This window comes from Dasypus novemcinctus, chromosome 10 (genome assembly GCF_030445035.2).
Source record: "Dasypus novemcinctus isolate mDasNov1 chromosome 10, mDasNov1.1.hap2, whole genome shotgun sequence".
Taxonomy (NCBI): Eukaryota; Metazoa; Chordata; class Mammalia; order Cingulata; family Dasypodidae; genus Dasypus; species Dasypus novemcinctus.
Window position 1 is genome coordinate 119,232,175 of NC_080682.1, and position 21,184 is coordinate 119,253,358.

At 38.0% G+C, this 21,184-nt stretch overlaps 1 protein-coding gene and 1 non-coding gene across 4 annotated transcripts in view; one reads left to right on the forward strand and one right to left on the reverse strand.

Moving 5' to 3' along the window:
• The window catches only part of DLG2 (discs large MAGUK scaffold protein 2), a 2,400,703-nt gene that overhangs the window by 2,161,121 nt on the left and 218,398 nt on the right, over positions 1-21,184 (reverse strand). The window lies entirely within an intron of this gene.
• On the forward strand, positions 17,778-17,909 carry LOC111760457 (small nucleolar RNA SNORA51). The gene has a single exon (XR_002794135.1). It is a non-coding gene; the product is annotated as a small nucleolar RNA SNORA51 (small nucleolar RNA).

Genomic DNA, 21,184 nt, shown 5'->3' on the forward strand with positions numbered 1-21,184 from the left:
AAAAGGACTCTTGTAAAATAGAAGAAAGAGTATCTACTAGCAAATATCCTACTTCTTGATAAAAAGTTAAAGCATCCTTTTTAAAGACAGGATGAGGACAAGAATGTCTGCTATTGATGTTTCTAGATAATAGATTACCCATACGATAAAAGATAAAAATCAAACCAATATTTTATATATACACAAAAATAAATTTTATATGCATTTAAGACCTGTGTGTGAAAATCAAAATTTTAAGCATTTTTAGGGAGAATATCATAGAATATGTTTATGATTTAAAGGTAGAGAAAGATTTCTTAAAACACAAAAAGCATAAACCAGAAGGAAATGATCGGTAAAGTCAAGTACAGGTAAAAATCAGGGAGTCCACTACTCTGCAAGTCAGCACTTATACTGCAGGACAACTAGCAGCAGCAGTTTTTACTATGTTTACTAATGGTTTTGGCCCCCAATTTCTTTTTCTAACTAATGTTTCTGTGTCCATATGTAAAATTACTATATGATCTTTTAGTTTTTGGTGTGGTTTCTGCTTTTTGTGGGTTGTTTTTTGTTTGGTTTTGCTTTTTGGTTGCTGTTGTGTCTGCGTTTTGAGAAATAGGCAACTGTCTGACTCCAACATTTTGCATCATCCCTGCTCCTTGGATAACTAGGGTTGATAGCCTCCACCTAATACATCATTTTCAGAGTGACATTTGGGCCATGAGAAAAGCCCAAGTCATGTTGTTTATGTTATTTAACAGTGTATTAGTCAGGTTCTCTAGGGAACAGAATCAACAGGAGATACCCACAAATAGTGTAAGATTTTATTAAGAGTCTCTCATGTGATCGTGGGGATGCACAAGTCCAGGTCCCGCAGCCAGGATACAAACCAGGGCTCCAATGAAAGTCCAATTAACATCCTTAATGAGCTCCTAGGAGACAATGGTTGTCCAAAGTCGAGCTGGGAAATTCTCCCAAAATGTTGAAATCACTTCCCTTTTTAAGGCACTCAACTGATTGGATAAAACATCACTCATTGCTGATGACAATCTCCCTGGTTGATCATAAGTGGAATCAGCCATCTATGCAGTAAACTCACTGATGACTAAAGTCCATAAATGTCCTTGTATTACAATTATATGGATAATAATTAATACATGAAATCTACCCCAGCATTAATTTTTTATATTATTCATTTTATATAAACCTTCAAAAACATTTATTATGCATAAGGTCCTTACTATTCATTAAGAAAAATACAAAGTATTTATTTAAACTAATATCTCCTGGCCTGGAGAAGTTGGGGCAGTGAGCAAGAAGGGAACTGGTGAAAAGATGGGGGGACAGAAACTTTCAATAGAATGCAATTGCCCTAATAAAATTAAGTGGATAATGTTGTTCTGCCATAGAGAAGAGAAAAACTAGGCCTGGGGTGGGAGGACTTACTGGTGAAGAGTTCAAAAAGAGGCATTCACACTGGGTTTGTAGGATGAGTAAGAGATTTTGGTATGGAGGTAAATAGAGGGCAGTGCAGGTTGTGGGAACAGAATAGTGACAATCAGAAAGGCATGAATATGTGAGATATATTCCAAGGAATGGCATGAAAATTGTTATAGTTGACATATATGTTGAGTTGAAAAGAAAAGAATGTTCGAAAGACTTTTGGCTAAAGAATAAGCTATTGTGTATGTAGTCAACACTCTGCATTCATTCTTTCATTCCCAAAGTTCTAAGTGGTGCAGATACAACAGGAACCAAATCCCTAACATTTTAGTGGAAGATGACAAAGAGTAAAATATGGGTGTCAGATGTGACAATCGCTCTGGAGAAAAACAATTAGGAAAGGAGAATTAGATGTGCAAGAAAGGAGACAATACAATTTTAAGTAGGATAGCCAGGGAAGGCCTTAAAGCGATCACATTTGAACAAAGACTGAAAGGAGTTGAGGGAACAAGCCATGCTGCTCCTTGGAGGAAGAATGCTTTAGGCAGAAGAAATAAGTTCAAAGCCCTGCCCCATAGGAGGAACAGCAGTAACGCCAAGGTGGCTAGAGGAGAGGGACCTACAGTGAGGTAAGTGGGAATCAGCTCAGGAAGAAAACACGGGGGCAACTTGTTGGGAAAGTAACGAGGTGGGATGTGGGCTATGATAAAAAGAGAGGAATTAAAGAAAGACTTAGCAAATACACTATGGCACACATTAGGTACTCAATAAAGACAATTACATTGAGGATTCTGCACAATTTGACTGCAACTTACTTTTCTAGCCTTAATTCCCACAATATATTTATACTGAAGACAAATTAGTTTTCTACATCATCTCTAACCATAAATCACACACACCCCTCTAGGGCATTGATTTATTAGCTCTTTTGCTCCATTTTCCCTCTTTTAATCTCCCTCTTAATCCCCACCTCCACCCTTCCAGATTCCCATCTTTCAAATTCCATCTTCCTTACATGATAGATTCAAAATTACTTCAACATAGAATGACCTTTTTCCTTTCTCTACTCCAAACCCTCATAGGGCAATTAATCTTTACAGTACAGTCTGTCTTCTGACATCACACAGTATATTCATTCATGCAATATTTATAGAGCCAGCTATATGTTATCAGCCCTAATAATTATTAAATTTCTCAATAATTTTTTTCTTATCTCCAAAGTATAGTTTTGTCAAAAAGACTCAGGCTGAAATCCTAATTCAACCACTTACTATGTAACCTTGAACAAATTACTTCACTGCTCTTTTACAAAAGGCAAATTTGTTCATTTGTAAGATGCAGATAAATAGCAACCACCTTCCAGAATTGTTAATAGGATTTCGTAAAATGTGTAAGTAGGGCAGAGACTTGATATGATATTGGATGCATCTCCCTCTTTTAGGGAAGGAATTTCTCAAATAAGATAGAGAAACCATGAGCAAAAAAGAAAAGACTGATTAATTTGACTATACAAAAATTTTATCTTTCTGCATCAAAAGCCAGCATTTAAAAGATAATACACAAACGACAGACTAGAAAATACTTGTCCTATATATTCCCAAGGAATGACATATTTTTGAGAACATTTAACTTAACAAATGATATCTTTTTAAGAATATTTAACTTATAAGCAATAAAACTTTATTTAAATAAAAAATAGTATTAATACTACAAATCAATATTTTAAAAACCAAAATTAGAAAATAAATACTTTATGAACTTTTAAAAAATTTTTTAAAAATTTATTTCTCTCCCCTTTCCCCCAAACCTCCCCCCCTGCCCCCGCATTGTCTGATCTCTGTGTCCATTCCCTGTGTGTTCTTCTGTGTCCACTTCTATCCTTATCAGTGGCACCGGGAATCGGTGTTTCTTTTTGTTGCGTGATCTTGCTGCGTCAGCTCTCCATCTGTGTGCAGCGCCACTCCTGGGCAGGCTACACTTTCTTTCACGCTGGGCAGCTCTCCTTATGGGGTGCACTCTTTGTATGTGCAGCTCCCCTACGTGGGGACACCCCTGCGTGGCAGGGCACTCCTTGCGCGCATCAGCACTGCGCATGGGCCAGCTCCACCTGGGTCAAGGAGGCCCAGGGTATGAACCGGGGACCTCCCATGTGGTAGGTGGATGCCCTATCCACTGGGCCAAGTCCACTTCCCCTTTATGAAAAAGATGCTCAATGTCACTAATAATCTGGAAAATGCAAATTAAAATCAAAATGAAATCGCTTTTCAAACTTAAATTGGCGACAATTTTTAAACTGTTAACAACAATATTGGTAAGGGCACAGCAGCAACTTACTCATCATTATATGTAATGCCTCCCTCAAGGAGCACATCCTTGGTTTCACAGGAACTCCTTGAAAGCAGATTGTACTGCACCACATTTTCTGGCATGGCTCTGCTATAGGCCAGGTCATACAAAGGGAGCCCACCATCTCTGTCACAGCTGTCGGCTTCCAAGTGGATGTCTTGTTTTTCCATTTGTTCTCCGTCCACTGAGGATAAGTTTGGGTGTCTTTGTTTTTCATTTTTTTCCCCAAAGCCACCATGGTGCCCAAATTGTGTTATATGAAAAAACAGAGGCGATGTAGATCTGCTGTTAATTCTGGTAGGCCGTAGAGATGGTGGCACAGGAAAGCCCAGAGACTCATTCAGCACCACTGAACATGGAAAGCAAGGATTTTCCTTTCTTTTTTTTTTTTTTTTTTTAAAGATTTATTTTTATTTATTTAATTCCCCTCCCCTCCCCCGGTTGTCTGTTTTCTGTGTCTTTTTGCTGCGTCTTGTTTCTTTGTCCGCTTCTGTTGTCGTCAGCGGCACGGGAAATGTGGGCGGCGCCATTCCTGGGCAGGCTGCTCCCTCCTTCGCGCTGGGCGGCTCTCCTTATGGGTGCACTCCTTGCGCGTGGGGCTCCCCTACGCGGGGGACACCCCTGTGTGGCAGGGCACTCCTTGCGCGCATCAGCACTGCGCATGGGCCAGCTCCACACGGGTCAAGGAGGTCCGGGGCTTGAACCGCGGACCTCCCATGTGGTAGACGGACGCCCTAACCACTGGGCCAAAGTCCGTTTCCCGGATTTTCCTTTCTTAAACCTGCCCCATGCATGTAGAATGGATGATGACAGAAAGGATTCTGGTATCACAGATCCTGGTAAGGCTGATGGATCAAGGAGTGCCCATAAAAAAGGGTTCTGATGTTGCTGCCATCAAAGTGTGTGTTTTCTGATGCTGAGGACATTTTGTAGGCCTTAAGGGATCAATGTCAGAAAAAGCAAAAAAGAAGAGATGAATGGGCGAATCCAATTGGGTCTCAAGTGCAACCTTCCGAGTTCTTTCCAAACGCAGTCAGAACTCAGAACGAGGTCTACCAATCATTGAACAACAAATAACTTTTAAATATACCTTAAAATACACAAAATAACAAATCTTTTCTATGGATTACATGTTTATAAGAGTAGAAGATGCACTAAAGTATTTTTACACCAATAAACAAAAATTACCTAAGTGTTGACTGTTTTGCCATTAAAATACTCAACAATATAAAATCTTAATTAGGCCCAGTAGAGTAAGTGGCCTTACTAAATGCACATAGAAGTTGATCAGAAAACAAGTTGGCTGTAAATGGTAGTAGTGGGCTAAATAAAAAGATGTTAGGGAAGTCATGTGGCTCAAGTGATGGGGCTTCTGCCTACCACTTGGGAGGACCCAGGTTCAATCCCTGGGGCCTCCTGGTGAATAAGAAGAAAAGAAACCATGCCTGTGCAGTGAGCCAGTGCCTGCGTGGCAAGCCAAGTGCCCACACGGTGAGCCGAGTGCCCGTTCAGCAAGCTGAGTGCCCAGGTGGGTGCACACATGGTGTGAGTCACGTAGCAAGATGTGCCCATGAAAGTGAGTCATGCAGCAAGATGATGATGCAACAAAAGAGAGACAAGGGGAGAGTCAAGGTGAAGTGCAGCAGAGACCAGAAAATAAGGTGATGCAATTGATAGGGAAACTCTCTCCACTTCAGAGATCTCTAGGATCAAATCCCAGTGAATCCTAGAGGAGAAAGATGAGAAGAGAAGACAAAAAGAAAAATAGATATACAAGATCGTACAGCAAGTAAACACAGTCAGCAAAAACAGCAGGGTTGGAGGAGAAGGACAGGGGGAAAGGGAGGGGAGAAGGACAGGGGGAAATAAATAAATAAATCTTTTTTTTAAAGTTAGCCTGGAGTCTTTAAACATTGTTTTCAACTATACATAGGAATAAAAACTAAATTTTATGATTAAATATTGTTAAAATTATCCATCAGATATGTAAAACGTATTCCACAAATATTTAAGTAAAACTCCTTTGAAACAGGAGAAACAGCATGGTATAGTGCAGACTTTAGATTTACCCATATCTGTATTGAAATTGTGGTTCTACTTCACTGACTATGTAGCCTTAGCAAGTTATGGAATTTATCTTACTCTCACTTTCTTCATCCGTAAAATCTTCTAAAATTCAGTTTACTCATTTGTAAACTTCTTACCTAAACATATTCTGGAAAGGTTTGTGTTTGCGTTCAGTATCTGACATGTAGCAGGTGTTTGATAAAATGTGCCTGTATCAGTAGAGTGGTGTCTAATCAGTAGAGTAGAAATTAAGAAGAAAAGTGCTATTGGTTTCTAATTAAATGACCACCCAAATGGATGAAGCTGTCTAGACATACTGTGGTGTTCTAGACCTACTGCAGCACAAACCTTCATGTAAAAATCATGCAGTGACTACTAATGTACCCACATCATACTTATTTGTATTCCCCTTTTCCTGTAATACTGATATCCTATTTATTTTACAAATTTATTTTGATTTTCATTACCTCAAATTCCTTTTAGAAAAGTACAGAAAATAGATATATAATTAAGTTTCTGTTTGCCTTTTTCCATGTCAAATGAAAGCAGCTGGATATATAGTCCCAACATTTGAATGGAATGTTTGGAATTGTCTGCTGTAAAATAAAGACTACATGGCATATGCAAAATTTACCGATAGGGCCTGGAGAGGTACCTCAGACAGCTAAACAGTCATCTTCAATTAGTAGTTGGACCTGAAGTACAATGAGAGGCCCAAATAATGGCTGGTAGGAAGCAAGAACAAAAAGAGCAAACTTCCAACAAAAGTTCCAAAATCAAGTGTTCCCCAAATCAAAAGTCACAAGGACAAACATTCTAAACTGGAACTGTTAACTTTTGGTGGCAATAACTCTTAGTAACATACTCCAAGGTCAACAAAAATAGGGATTTATTTAAATAAGCATGGTTAATGATTTTCCTGAGTGACATTAGAGGCCTACTATAAATAAAAATACTTACAAATAACCAGAAACAACTACTAAGCAGGAGATTTAGTACCAGGCTACTAATGAGTAAATAAAAGTATTTGAGAAAGATTACATGGCAGCTGTATGTAAGGTACAATATGTTGGATTAAAACCAGCAGACCTAGAATTGGCTTTGACAGCATCTTTGAGCATAACTAGAAACTGAATAAATTTACAATTTACTCCACTCCAGTCACACTATCCTTGTTCATTCCCTTTGCAAGGCCTATCCAGTTGCTGCTCCCACTGCTTGGAATTCTCTCCAAGATTGCCATAGGGCTTACTTCCTCATTATAGTCAAGTTTCTACTTAAATGACATTTCCTCAGAAAGGCCTTCCTTGACCTATAACCCTATCCTTAGGAACCCCTGCTATCTATAGCGTGGATCCCTATTTCCGATGGATGTGAAAAAACCTAGTTACTCCAATTCCAGTGAACAACCTTCACTTTACAAACACAAGAAGAAAACCTTATCAAGAGGTGTCTTAATCAGGTATTTGAATAGTCTGGGGAGGGGTGGGGCTTGTTGATGGGGCAGCAAAATTTTGTAAGATGAAGTTTGCTTCGCAAATACTATAGCCTTCTAACCCCTTGGATAAAAGGGATACTCGCTGTCTAGTTGTTTTGTAAATGACTATGTGTTAGAAAGGCTTGTCCAGTTTTCTTTTGCCTCTCCACCTAAGAAAAGACGTGAAGTTTGTCAAAATTTCAGCACATAGGATTCGAAGTCTCTTGAGGTGCAGGCACTGCTTGCTGGTCTCTCCAGAACTGTAGCGGCTGAATTCTTTGCGCTGGGCAACGGGCAGCCTCGCCACATTGTCCACGAGTTTCTAGGGGCTCTGTACCCACTATCACATTCCATGTCCAGGAGGTATCATGCCTTGGCGTGTCACCTGCATCCCCTGGGTGGTGAGAACTGGATACCCCGCAAGGTGATCCAAGATAGCCGTGTGGGAAAGTACGTTCAAAACCCATCAGTTCCTTGCACAATGAAAATCACTATGATTTGTATATACCTTCTAGGGAAATTTTACTGCTGTCCTAATTTATGTAAGAATACTGTTGATTCCGGGTTTGTTTAATAAAACTTTGTATCTTTTTAAAAAATAAATAAATAAAATAAAAGAACCCTATCATCCTTTATCTTACCCTGTTTTATTTTCCCTTATATCATTTACTAATATTTTTGTAATTTACACATTTTCCAAATGAAGGGGAAAGATATGAATTAAACAGAGAAAAGTAATTTTTCTTGAAATATTTTTCTGGGTAAGGCCAGTTTGCCTAAAATTAGCTCACTCTTTTTTATCTATGTCATATATTTATGGCATAAAATCCAGATTGATGTGGGTATTGGGAAAAACTAAGGCAAAATCTTAATTTCATTTACTCCATTTCTCTAAGTAAAAAAGTATATCCAAATAAGAATTTAAAAATGGAAGTAAGCAGTATTTGAATTTAGTGGTTTTTTAAATCTTAAAAATGAGACAGTGTCCTGGATTACACAGCTGACATACTTTTTCTATATTATATAAGTTTATAAAATACTCTTAGAAAATGTCTTCAATATGCTTATCTTTGGACAGTCCAAAGATTAATGAGCCTCATAAAAATGATAAAGTATTTCAGAAGCACACTTGCAAAATAAAACATTAAAGAATTTTAGATTAAAAACGAGGGCTATCTATGCCCTCTAAATGGTAGACCCTCAAGTTCACATCTATTCTGCTAGCCTCTGCAGTCCACTGAGACCTCTGCAGGGTTACTTATAAATTCAGTACATAATTAGGATACTTCAAAGTTCTGATTGGGTAAACAATAAGAATAAGCTTTCTTCTAGAAGGCCCAGAAGTCTTTGGAAAGGATTCAATCTCAAAAAGTACATAGAGCAAATCTTACTGTTTATCACTTCTTCAATAATGCAAACCTCCCCACTCCAGTTACAATTTAGGGCATTAAAACTTACTTAACATTCCAAGACACCACTCATTCACAGACTTTTTTGCAATGAAGGAAATCTTACACACATGTCCTGTCCAATACATTACCCAATAGCTAAATGTGGTTAATGACCCCTTGAAATGTGACTAGTATGACTGAAAACTGAATTTTTAATCTTATTTAAATCTAATAAATCTTTATCTAAATTTAAATAGGCACATATTTGTAATGACTACTGTATTAGACAGCAACACTTTAAGATAACCCTTTGAATCAATGTGATGGAGTGGCAAGATCACAGACTTTAGTGTTTGATTTGGGTTTGAAACCAGTCTTTTACTAGCTTTGTGAGTTAAGGCTGATATTTAGACTTCGTGAACTTTCATTTCCTCATTTGTTAAGTCAATATATATATACGAAGAATTAGCTCAAAACTCAACAGTAAGAAAAACCAACCAATTTAAAAATGGGCAAATGATTTGAAAAGATATACAGATAGCAAATAAGCATATGAAAAGATGTTCAAAATCATAAGACACTAGGGAATTTCAAATTAAAATGACAAAAGTATACCACTACTCACGTATAATGGCTAGGACCCAAAAAACTTATAATACTAATTGCTGTGTTGTTATGGGGGGAGGGGGGTGGGGGGTATATGGGGACCTCATATTTTTCTATGTAATATTAAAAAAATAAAGACAAAAAACATTAAAAAAAAAAAAAAAGAAAGCAGAGCCACAGGAATTCTCATTCATTGTGGGATACAAAATGGTACAATCACTTTGGAAGACAGTTTGGAAAGCTTCTTACAAAGCGAATCGAAACATGGTCTTACAATATGTTTGGGGTTGAATTATGTCCCCCAAAAAGATATGTTAAAATCCTAATCTTCAGTACCTCAGAATGTGACTTTATTTAGAAATAGAGTCATTGCAAATAGAATTAGTTAAAATGAGGTCATACTAGAGTAGGATGGACCCTTAATATGACTGGCATTCTTATACGAAGGAGAGAAGAAACAGCACAGAAGGGGAAAATGCCATGTGACAATGGAGCCAGAAAATGAAGTACTAATATGCCAAGTATTGCCAGCAAACCACCAGAAGCTAGCAAGAAGCAAGAAAGGATTCTCTCCTATAGGTTTCAAAGGGAGTATGGCCCTGCTAACACCTTGATTTAAGACTTCTAGCCTGAACTATTTGACAATCAATTTCTGTTGTTTTAAGCCATTAAGTTTATGGTGCTTTGTTACAGCAATTCTAGGAAATTAAGACAACTGATAATCCAGCAGTTGTACTCCTAGGCATTTTACCCCACTGATTTGAAACTTACCTCCAAAAAAACTTGCATGTAAATGTTAATAGCAGGTTTATTCAAAATTACCCAAAACTGGAATCAACCAAGATGTCCTTTGATGGGTGAATGGGTAAACAAACTTTGCTATTTCCAGAGAGTAGAATATTATTCAGTAATAAAAGTAAATTTGCTAGGGAGCAGATATAGTGCAACTGACTGAGCACCTGCTTCCCAAGTAAAGGTCCTGCTGGTTCAATCCCCAGTACCTCTCCCCTCCCCCCCAAAAAAACAACTCTCATTGGGGAACAGATGTAGCTCAGAGGTTGAACACCTGCTTGCCATATATGAGATCCTGGGTTCAATCCCCAGTACCTCCAAAAATAAATAAATAAATAAAAATTTAAAAATAAATGTGCTATCAAGCCACAAAAAGACATGGATTAATCTTAAAGCATATTGCTAAGTAAAAATATCCAGTATGAAAATGCTACATGCTATATGATTCCAATTATATAATATTCTGGAAAAGGCAAAACAATAGGATCAGTAAAAAGATTAGATTTGGGGAAGGGGAAAGAGGGCTGACTAGGTGAAGCATAGGGGAATTTTTAGGGTTGTGACACTACTCTGTATGACAGTGTGATTGTGGATATATGACATTATGCCTTTATCAAAATCTATTGAACTTACAGCACCAAAAGCAAACCTTAATGTATACAAATTTCTAAAAAGTTGTTTTGAGAAGTCTGGAGAATCCTAGGATAGAATCCATATTGTGACAAGAAAATCTAAATGTAGTACAAATCTATGAAACAACTTTACTGAAGAGTAGGGGGACGATAAGGGAAAGGGTGCTGGGGTCTGACCTAAGTAACTTTGGAGTCTATAAAACTAAAAGCAAAATAAACTGTACATAAGCCCTGTAGTAAGTAAAGTTTTCCCATGGGGGTATGAATTAACAATTCTGATAATGCTCTACAAGTATTCTGGAATTGAACAGTAAATGAATAGCACATCTTGGGAACCAGGATTCTCATTGTTGTAGTGGGAGTTTACAGATAAGTAAGTGGAGGTAGCTTGAATGATGCATGTGGTAATGGATTCAAGTTGTAGATATCAGTATGAATTTATGTTTTTCTTAATATATAGATGGGTAAATATGAAAATAGTTATAGGCAAATGTATATACACATATTAATACTCACTGACATATTTCTTCATGCTGTCAGCGGAGTGGGCCTATAAGTAGCAATATTTATAAGTACACTTAGCACCCAGATCTTAGTTTTTTAAACCATTCTCTTATAAAGGGAACCAGGACTCCTTGGAGAAAGGGCTAATTCTAGGAAAAGGGCAAGAAATATATAATATGAGCCTGGAGTCTTTATAGTGCTAGAAAGTAAGAAGAAATGCTAAAAGGGGGGAAGGCAATACATATAAAAGGGACACAGGAGTCAAATGAAAAAGTTCCCAATAGGCAAAGGTGAACAATTTGAGCAATAAAATAAATACATTAGTATTAGAGTATAAACCAAAGTATAAAATAAATAACCATGAATATATACTGATACAAATAATGACTGACTAAATAAACAAACAAACAAATGGAGAGGCAAGTCTTTCATTCAGAATTCCAAATAATTTTATGTAGATATTTCAACCTCAAGGAAAGGGAACACAGCTCATTCCTTAAATAAGGGCTATACATATGACTTCCTACCAAAGAAGGAAATATGGAAATGGAAAAACCTGAAAAACAGTACTTCAGCCAAGTGATCAAGTCAGCATCAACAATGATAACTCGTGTTTATAGTATGTACCTATAGCAGTTTGATATGGTTATGAATTCCAAAAACAGATATTGGATTATGTTTGTGATCTGGTCTGTACCTGAGCGTGATTGAGTTATGACTGGGGATTTGATTGGGTCACGTAACTAGGGCGTTGAGTCCACGCCCCTTGGTGGGTGGGGACTCACAGATAAAAGACATGGCAAAGGAAGAGTTGAGGGTTCTTAATGTTGGAGTTTTGATGTTGGAGTTTGATGCTTAAGTTTTAAGCTTATGCCCTGGGAAGTAAGAACACAGAGGAAAGAGAAACAAGCCCCAGGAAGAGAAGAACCTTGAACCCAGAAAGAAGCAAGACCCTGGAAGGGAGGAACCCAGGAACCTGAATCCTCACAGACGTCAGCAGCCATCTTGTTCCAATGCATGAAAAAAAGACTTTGGTGAGGAAGTAACTTATGCTTTATGGCCTGGTATTGGTAAGCTCCTACCCCAAATAAATAATCTTTATAAAAACCAGCCAATTTCTGGTATTTTGCATCAGCACCCTTTGGCTGACTAATACAGTACCTAAAATGGCTAAGTTCATGTGTTAACATGGCCATCTTACAGTGTCCAGTTGTTTGGTCAAGCAAGCGCTGGCCTGACTGTTATTGTGGGGACATTTCATTGACTTAAATCATCAGTAAGTTGATTGCATCTATGTCTGATTACCTCTATAATCAACTGAGGAGACTGCCGTCCACAACGAGGGAAGTCTCACCTAATCAGTCAAAGGCTTTAAAGGAGAAGTGATAATTTCAGCAGTCAGAGGGAGAATTTCCATCTCTACTTCAGTCAGTCAGCTTCTGGGGAATTCATCACAAACCTGCTTCAGAGTTCTCAGCTTGTAATTAGATTGGTGGTTGTATAGAGCTAGGGAATAGATGCTAGGGGATATGGAGTTTTTCTTTTTGAAGTAATGAAATTGTTCTGAAATTTTTGAGGTGATCAATGTACAACACTGGGATTATGCTAAAGATCAATGATTGTACACTTTAAATAGAGAATATGGTATGTGAATATATCTCAATAAACAAATAAATAATTGTGGAAGAATAGCCAGAAATAGCAGCTATGCACAGCAGGGAAAACAAAGGCTGAAAGATGAGGAATTTTCTTGTCTGTTTTATGTTTATTATTATTATTATTATTGAAATAATAAAAATGCTCTAATAATGGTTGACAAGATGAATGCACAACTATGTGATTATACCAAATACCACTGATGGCAAAAACAAACAAACAAAACAAAACAAACTTCAGAGTTACCAGCTTGCAGCCTGCCCTAAGGAATCTGGATGTGTCATCCCCACAGTCAGGTGAACCTATTCCTATTTTTTAAATTTCAAAATATTTACATTATATATACACATATACATATGCATACATATGTCAGTTCTGTTACCCTAGAGAGCCCAACTAATATAATACTTTTGATATGTGATGAAAATGGAACTTTGCCACTGTGTCCTGCTCCCAAAAACCCGTAATTCCAGTTTAATCATGAGAAAAACACCAGATAACTCCCAATAGAGGGACAATCTATAAAATACCTTACCAAAACTTTAGTCATCAAAGACATATAAAGTCTGAGAAACTGTCATAGTCAAGAAAGCCTAAGGAGATATGAAAAATAAATGTAATGTGGTGTCCTAGATGGGACCATGGAACTGAAAAAGGACATTAGGTAAAATCTAAGGAAATCTAAACAGCACATGGACTTTAGTTATGCATTAATAATGCATTAGTATTGGTATCAATAATAACAAGTGTACCATACTGACATGATGTCAAAAGGGAAAAGTGAGCATGCAGTATATGGGAATTCTTTGTACTACATTTGAAATTTTTCTATAAATCTAAAATAGTTCTAAAGAGTAAATTTTACTATTAAAAAAGGCCTACCTCACAAAATTCTGAGGATCCACGAAACAACATGCAATATAATCTAGCATGGTGCCTAACACATAATAGTTTTACAACAAATGTCAGTTTCCTTCAACTTGCCCAGTCTACTTCCCATGACTTACATTCCTCCCCACCAGATTAATACCAAGATGCAAAATAAGTTATCATTTAAAAATCTTCATATATAAACCTAGCAAGAAAACTGTATATCACATTTAAAATAACCAATTTGTTAGGAAGAGAAGGGAAAAGGTATTCTTTGTCAATAAGATAGAAGTGAAGAAATTTATGACCAGAGGATAGAACTATATTAGAGATTAGAGTGAGAGAAATAAAAGGTGAGAGGAGAAGAGTGATATCTTTGGTGGGTAATTCAGATCCACTTAGATGGAATAATAAAGCATTTATGATTCAAATAACAAAATTGGTACAAAGTCAGATATTGTTGTGACAGAATCTTTAACTCTTCTAACATGTACAGAAGGGATCATGAGACAAAAATTCTCTAACAAGTTCTGAATGAACTTGCCTTACTGACATTTCCAGTCTGGAAGAAACAACACATAGAGTTGCCATCCTGAATGAAATCAGAGCTCAAGGAAAGAGAAGTGGGAATATTAAGAGAAAGAGATAGTATGACTCAAGATATTCAAGGAGTAAAAGACACTAGAAAAGTACAAGATTTCTGAAAGATGGTTTAAGAGCTATAAAGCCAAAAATTTCAAAATGTATTTTGACTCTGCCATCTTAATCCACCTAATGAAGTGACTAAGAATCCATCTAATGATGTGACTAAGAGCACTGTTGTAATACAGTAGTGTTACACATAACATACTCTGTAATTTGTAATAAGATTAATTAAGTTTGCAACTCTCATTCTGAATAGAGTGGCTCTTCCTGCCAAAGACAGTGTAACATTTCCCTTCCAACACTAGAGACTGTAATCTGAAAAATGACCTGGTAAGTACAGGTTAGAAAGATGAGACTCCATTGCAAAGCCATGCTCTAAACTAACCAGAAAGACAGTGATAAAAACCTTGAACCAAGAAGCAGGCAACTTATTGCACTGAGCCCATACTCCTAAAACACTCAAAAGACTTCTGATTTTCCTTAGAACAAAATATGAACTCCTAAACATGGCTTACAAGGCCATTTGTGATTTTTCCCCCTTGCCTACCTTTCCTATTCCTCCCTTACTCTATGGCCCCTGTCTTCCAACTCCTTTCATGTTGCACAGTATCTGTCACTGTCAATCCTTTACATGGGCTATTTCCCCTTGCCTAGAACACTGTTCTTTCTTCCCCTGACTTCTTATTCTTGTTTTAGGTCTCAGCTTAACTGCTGTTTCTCTAGGCATGCCTTCTCTGACAAGTAGACTATGTTGGATCCCTTGAAATGCCCTCTCAATGAGATCTGTATTTACCTTATCACACTTCATTACAACTATTCATATTAAGGTCTGTCTTGCTCAGTGGACTTTAAGAGGCCAAGGACTTCATCAGACTCCACAGTACTATACCTAGAACATAGTAGGCACTAAATAAATTAACGGTAACAAGCCTGATACAGAAATAAAATAATTTTCCTAATTACCCAAGTGAAGAGTTCTTAGGAGTGGCGTAAGTAGTTGGGCATCCACCTACCACATGGGAGGTCCTTGATTTGGTTTCTAAGGACTTACTAGGGAAGCCAAGCAAGACAGTGAGCTGACATGACAGGCTGATGCAATGAGCTATCACAACAAAGAGATGCAATGAGATACACAACTAGTGGGAGCAAAGGTGGCTCAAACCACTGGGCACCTCCCTCTCACATGGGAGGTCATAAGTGCAGTGCCTGGTGCCTCCTGAAAAAAAAGATGAGCACCAAAAAACAAATACAGAGAGCAGACAGTGATCACAAACAACAAGGGGGTAGAGAGAAATAAATTTTTAAAATTAAAAAAAAAGTTCTTAACAGATCTCAACAAGAAGCAAAGACCATTTTCAGAGTTTATGCTACATCCTCTGTACATATTTTGTGCTGTAAATAGTGTCATTCTAGAAATAGAATAAGAGAGTACAACCTCTAGGTTATTTTATAAAGTTAGCATAATCATGATACCAAAATTTAATGACAGTCCACAAAGTGTTGACTGTTCATTGCAGGCCAATTTTACTTATGAATATAGATGCAAAAATTCTAAATAAATATTGATAAACTAATTACAGTAATAAGATTTAAAAATAATATGGGGTACAGGATTGTGGAAGATGATGGAGTAGGAAGCTCCTGGAATCAGTTCTTCTATCAGAGCAACTGTTAAATAGGCAGGAATTGCCTGAATCAAATATTTCAAAATGCGAAATCCAGTAGTAGTTGAGTTTTTTCCCCCAAGTATCACAATGTTTATTGATAGATACAAGTATATAAAATCAGGGCATAAACATGACTTGACAATTTCTTTAAAAATATTTTCTACTTTTATTTATAAAGAACACGATTCCTCCTGACACAAATACAAACACTAACACATTGAAGGAAGAATTCACAAAATTTTAAAATAAAATAAAATAATAAAAAAGGGAGGGAGGAAGGGAGGGTGAGAGAGAACTGGGGAGAACAGTCTATGTATCCCAAACCTAGGGTTGACCGGGAATGTTTTCCTAGATAGGACATCCAGGGTAAAGTGGGAGGAAGAGAATGGTAAATTATGATAAATACCAGTAAAGTGCTCTTTCCACACAGCAGTTTCTGTCATCCAGCCCCACTCTCTCAGCAGGCAGCAGTGGAGTCTGGCCTCTGGCATAGCTTCCTGGTGCCAGAAAAGGACACAAAAATTCTCTTCCCCAAGATCTAGGGTGGAAGTCATCATGCCTCTTGATTAGCTACTTCAGATTAGGCTCAGCATGTGGCTATTGTTCCAACCCTTCCCCAGACAAAGGCTGTGGACCAGACTTAAAGACTGTAAGCTTCTGCAAAGTTATGGAGTTGAATGGCTGATTTATTGACGGTACCAGGTGAAGACACGGCAGCTTTGGAGAGCCATGGAAGAAGCTCCTGGCTCTCTTCCTGGCCCCTCCCTCATCCCCTCTCCAGAGAAGTTTAGAGCTGGCTGGCACTCCCTCTGTGGGTCCCTGTCCTTGTTCTAGCTGGGAAAGTCTGACTTGCGAAACTACGCTCTAGCATGAGCTCCATTGCAGAATTTGCCCTACAAGAAAAACAGCCTGAGACAATGAAAGCAGTGCAAAAAAAAATTGAGGCAGATGATCCAGGGGAAAAGAAAGGCTAACCTGCTTTAAGTCTGGCAAAGGAAGACCTAGAAGACAGAAACGGTCTGAATCCTGGAAAGGAGAGGGAGCATTCAAATTCCTGTAAATAACAGAACTCCTAAAGCTACTAACAAGCACAAAACCAAAACAAGACATGGACTGATAAACATGGAAAGGAGGGAAGTAGACTTGGTCCAGTGGCTAGGGTGTCCATCTACCACATGAGAGATCCGCGGTTCAAACCCCGGGCTTCCTTGACCTGTGTGGAGCTAGCCCATGTGCAGTGCTGATGTGAGCAAGGAGTGCCCTGCCACGCAGGGGTGTCCCCCGCGTAGGGGAGCACCACGCGCAAGTAGTGTGACCCGTAAGGAGAGCCGCCCAGCACAAAAGAGTTCAGCCTGCCCAGGAATGGCACCGCACACACAGAGAGCTGACACAACAAGATGATGCAACACAAAGAAACACAGATTCCCATGCCGCTGACAACAACAGAAGCAGACAAAGAAGAACATGCAGCCAATAGACACAGAGAACAGACAACTGGGGTGGGAGGGGGAAGGGGAAATAAATAAATAAATAAATCTTTGGGAAAAAAAAACATGGAAAGGACACTGCACTTCACATTTGTCTTGAGGGCTGACACTCTAGAAAATCCCTGCTATATCACCAGTTGGTTACAAACTCAAGAAACAGACATCTCAGGGAATACATCTAAGAGTTGAAATTTTAAAATAAAAAATGAACAGTGGGCCTCCTGGTGCTTACCACAGGCTGTGTTCTTGCACTGACTGTATAGAAAAAGGAGGCAGAGTGAGCTCACCCCACATACACCTCAGCCCAGGCCTTGTGCCTGGTCTGAATTGTGAATGGGGGAACTTGGGGGAAAAAATGTACAATGTGCTAAAAAAACCTACAAGACAAAGAAACAGAAAATGATGGCCTATCCAAAGGAAAAGAACAAAAATACAGAGAACATCAACAAAGAAGACCAGTAGGTAGACATAGCAGACAAAGATTTTTAAAAAATCATTTTCACATACTCAAAGATGTAAAGTACAAAAAAACAACCAAAGGATATCAGGAAAAGAATTAATGAAAAATAAGAGAATTTTGAAAGAGAATTTTTTAAAAAGAACCAAATAGTACAACTGTTGTTAAAGAGCACAATAAATGAAAAGAAAAATTCCCGGGAGGGTTTCAACAGCACACTGGAGATGGCAGAAGAAAGAGTCAGCAAACTCAAACACAAGGCAATTGAAATGAGTTTGTCTGAGGACCAGAAAGAAAAAAGAATTATAAAAAGGGAAAATAGCCCAAGTGAGGGACATGATCAAGTATACCAATATTTGCATTAAGGGGGTCCCAGAAGGAGAAAAAAAAGAAACAGAAGAAATATTAAAATAACTAATGATAGAAAACATCCCAAAGTTAGCAAAAGATGTGAATATGCACATCCAATAAGCCCATGGGACAATAAACAAGATAAACTTGAAGAAAAATATGCTCTTTTACATACTAATCAAATGGCTGAATGTGAACAAGGAGAGACTTCTAAAAAGCTGCAACATAAAAGGAATGTGTTATGTATAAGGGAATTGCAATTAGATTAATTTGGTTATTTATTTATTCATTCTAAAGAAACTTTAGATTACATAAATGTTACATAAAAAATATAGGGGATTCCCATATGCCCACTCCCTCTCACTCCCACACTTTCACACATTAACAACATCCTTCATTAGTGTGGTTCATTGGTTATAATTGATTAATGCATACTGAAGTATTGCCACTAACAGTGGATTATAATTTACATTATATTTTACACTCTGTCCCATGCAATTTTGTAAGTTACAACAAAATATATAATGCCCTATATCTGTCATTGCAACATCATGCAGGACAATTCCAGTGTCCCAAAATGTCCCTATATTACACCTATTTTTCCCTCCCCCCACCGAACCTCTGGTGGCCACTGCCTCCACATCAGTGATAAAAGTTCTTCCATTGCTAGAATAACAATGGCTATAGTAGAATAATAGTAAGCCTACTTTAGTCCATCATTCAGTCCTCAATCCTGAGGATTTTGGGGTGGTATTGCCCACTCTGCCTCTAATTGAGAGTGAGCTTAGATTTCACGGGGCAGATGGATGGAGCTATCTTGCTTGCAGTTGCAGACTCTCTCTGTTCCTTGGGATGGGCTTTGTCCATCATCACCACTTCGTTAGTTGTCCTGGGTGAGTCCAATGACCTGGAAAATAGGTGTTGCAAGTCTGCTGAAATTCAGGGCCCAACTGGCACATGGATGGACCAAAGATTTAAGTCTCCTGGACATACATCTATCAAGTATAGTACTAACTATAGGTTCAAATAAAAGGGGCAGAAAAGCCATGTGTAGGGAAACCACAAATGAGTCTAACTCTTTCACACTGGGGAGCATAAATATCAAGGTGAGGCTCACTGGCAAGGTGCCAAACTCCTGAGCTTTCTGCCCTGCCTATAGTGTCTGGGTGTATCTAGAGCCCTTGGGAGCCCTGCTATTTGAGGCACTATTTACTGTGGCAGTCAATGAGATCCTACTGAGACTTGCATAAGCATAACTTCTAGAAAGACCTCCTGATTCACTCTGAAATCTCTTAGCCATCAAAACTCATTTGTATTACCATTTTCCCCTTATGGTCAAGGTCTTTTTCCAGATCCATTGCTTGTTGATTCTTGGTGATAATTCCTCAGTGCCAGGGAGGTTCATCCCTGGGAGTCACATCCCACACCAGGAGGAAGGTAGAACATTTATATGCTGAGTTTGGCTTAGAGAGAAGCCACACTTGAACAACATGGACCCCTCAGTGGGTAACTCTTAGGCAACATATAATACTAAGCTAAGTTTCAATTTCAAAAGAAAAGGTTGAAAAGTACAATCATCAATATCAAGGGCCTGGGACAATGGCCCATCCTCCTTCACTAGGCACTGCTCCTGTACACAGGGGATTCTTGCTGTCCCATTAGAGAATAAAGCAGAAAATTTTAAGCAAAAGAGAGCTAGGGTAGCTGTACTAATATCAGGTAAAATACACTTTAAGTAAAAACATTACAAGCATCAAAGATGGTCATTATATACTTATAAGGGGCACAATTCAACAAGATTATGTAGAACTACAAAAATATATACATCTGACAATAGAGCCCCAAAATATAAGAAGTAATTACTGAGGGGAGCAGCTGTGGCTTAAGCAGTTGAGCAGCTGCTTCCCATTTGGGAGGTCTCAGGTTCAATTCTGGGTGCCTCCTAAAAACAAAAAAACAAGCAAGGAAATAAATGAAAAAAACCAACTCAGCAGAGCTGATGTGGCTCAGTGGTTGAGCACCAGCTTTCACATAAAAGGTCCTGGGTTCAATCCCCAGCCCCCAGGAACTCAAAATAAAAAAATTTTAAAAAATGATTACTGACAGATTTACTGTTCTATGTTAATACTAGGAGTTTTAACACACCACTCTCAATAACGAAGTGAATATCTAGTAATAATATCAGTAAGGAAGTATAGGACTCGAATGGTAGACTAAACCAATTAGACCTAACAAACCTACACAGAACAGTTCACCCAACGAAAACAGAATATACATTCTTCATGAGTGCTCATGGATCATTCTCTAGGTTAGAGCATATATTGAGTCACAAACACGTCTCAATAAACTCAAAAATATTAAAATGATACAATGTATATTCTCCAACCACAATGGAATGGCATTAGAAATCAATAATAGAAGGATAAAGAGAAAAAAATAAACAACATACTTTTAAACAATTAATAGGTTAAATAGGATATCACAAGGGAAATTGGGAAATACCTTAAGGCAACTGAAAATGAAAACACAACATACCAAAATTTGTGGGATGCAGTGAAAGCAGTGCTGAGAGAGAAATTTATAGCTTTATTTAAATGCCTACATTAAATAAGAAGAGAAGCAGAAGTAGCTCAAGTGGTTAAGCACCTGCTTCCCATATACAAGGTCCCAGGTTCGATCCACAGTAACTCCTAAGGAAAAAAAAGAACTCTCTTTGGATAGTGGATGTAGTCCTGTGGTAGAGCACCTGCTTCCGTGTACAGGGTCCTGGGTTCAATCCCCAGTACATTAAAAAAAAAAAAACAGAAGAGCTAA